This window comes from Penaeus monodon, chromosome 28 (genome assembly GCF_015228065.2).
Source record: "Penaeus monodon isolate SGIC_2016 chromosome 28, NSTDA_Pmon_1, whole genome shotgun sequence".
Classification (NCBI taxonomy): domain Eukaryota; kingdom Metazoa; phylum Arthropoda; class Malacostraca; order Decapoda; family Penaeidae; genus Penaeus; species Penaeus monodon.
The window spans coordinates 28,794,319-28,796,377 of NC_051413.1; positions in this window are offsets into that span (position 1 = coordinate 28,794,319).

Below are 2,059 nucleotides of genomic sequence, written 5' to 3' on the forward strand. Positions count from 1 at the left end.
TCTTTTTTTTGTGATATGCCATGAGCGTGAATTCTAGTCTGCAGAGTTAATTCTAATAGAAACGGTACCGATTCCTGCAATACAGTTTTTAGCATAATGAAAACAGTCCGTAGAATTAAATACAGTATGCTCATTACGCAAAGATGCAATACAAAGGTGACAACATATCTCGATCTCTAATCTGTATTTAGTGGTTCTCGACGGCTTTTACTTGAACCACAGTAAGAAATCTGAAGACACAAAAAGAAGATATGAAGTAGTTTGAAGTATGTTTCTTGTTATGGGATGAACCTTCAGATACTCATTTCGATACTGAGAAATAAGTGTTTATGTGTAATGAACGCATGAGATAACGATAATCAATAGGTAATTTCCGAGATAGGTCTCTGTCAAAAATCGGAATTTTTGTTTTCTTAATTTTGAGGAAAGTATCGCATTTGGATGTTCATAAATGTATAATTAGTTCTAGTATTGGGTGGTGTAATGTTTGCCATTACTTTATAACGTCAGAAATGGTCCAATTTGTAACAGAAACTATGTGAAAACTCTCACTGGAAATATGTGCTATCGATTACTCTGCCATCTATCGGTGGGTGAATTGCCACGCAATCATATTCAACCCGGAACCAAATGCCTGTTATGTAGTATATATTATCTCTCGTTTCTATTTTCATAAATTATTTACAAGAATCCTTTGATCGCCAAGGAAGGAAATCAGTTAAGAATATTCTAAAATCCTGGTTAATGTTAATATTTCTTTGTGTAGGGTTAATATTCATTTCCCTTTATTGCCGAAATAATTTCTTGCTTATCCTTCTTTTGTCCGGTAGTCTTCCCATAGATATTTATTTTGTAGATGAAAACAAAATGTATTTTAGAAAAAACATCGATTATGAATTGTGAATGAGTCGCAAGGAAGCATTATCTGTAAGCGCTACATTTGTTTTACCTCATTATCTCTGTTTTTGGTTGCCTCGTTTTGCTGTTTTGATTTGTTGTTGCAAGCCTTGTCAACTAAATGCATAGAGTTGCAGTACTGAGTAACAAAAGGCTGTGAATGTTCTTTTTCGTAACTGCATCGCCAAAACAGGAAGTTATCAAAATATTCCGTTTGCTTCCCTTGTAATTTTTTGCAAGTTGTTATACTGATAGCTTATGGATTTTATATATACACATAATATATGCCCAAGCACATATATCTGAATGAATGGTTGAAAGCTATACCACACTCATTCATCATATGGAGACAAAATTCCAAACACGGAGTGCTACAGAAAACAAAACAAGAATTGGCTCGTCTATACCAAGATTACATAAAATAGAATATTCACTCTGATACTTACTTCTCTTTGACTGTCTGTGTTTAGTGTGTTGGTGTATATATAATTAGAGAAAGATGTTCCGGTAAATTGTTGAAAAGACCCACGGTTGTCATTCGAGAAAAAAATACATTTTATGGTCTTTACTATATGCATCACTTAACTGTAATGAAACAAAAATATTATATGTCATATAGTTGATAGGTCTCAGTGATAATATTAGGTAAATACATGTAGATAAATGTAAATGACTGAAAGGAAACGCAATCACAGTAATACAGAAAAAATATACAGAAAGAATACAGAAAAAATAGACTTCCGTTTTTATTATCTATCCGAAACCCCACGATTATTATTTTTTCTTTACCACTGTGGCTGTTTTTCATTCCACCTCCGTACGCATATTACAGTATTCATAAGTGTGTTTATGCTCTTTCTTACCCCAGACCATAATATTACCGTAAGAATACATGAGGTGAGCACCCCCTTCCAACCAAGTATCAAAGTCTAGATAAATCGTAGTTTTCAGAACTACATTTTACGGCCTAATTTCGTGGTCTGAGTAAGTCTACCTCTTCACCTGTTTTGCCTCATGGCTTTCTATCCCGAATCGACCAACATTATTCCCTTTCGTTGTGGGTGTACCTTACGCTTGGTTAACAGCCGCCGATCTTGTCAAGAATTAACCGCAGATTATTGTCCTTTACAATAAATGTCCACGCACTGCCTTATAACTCTGA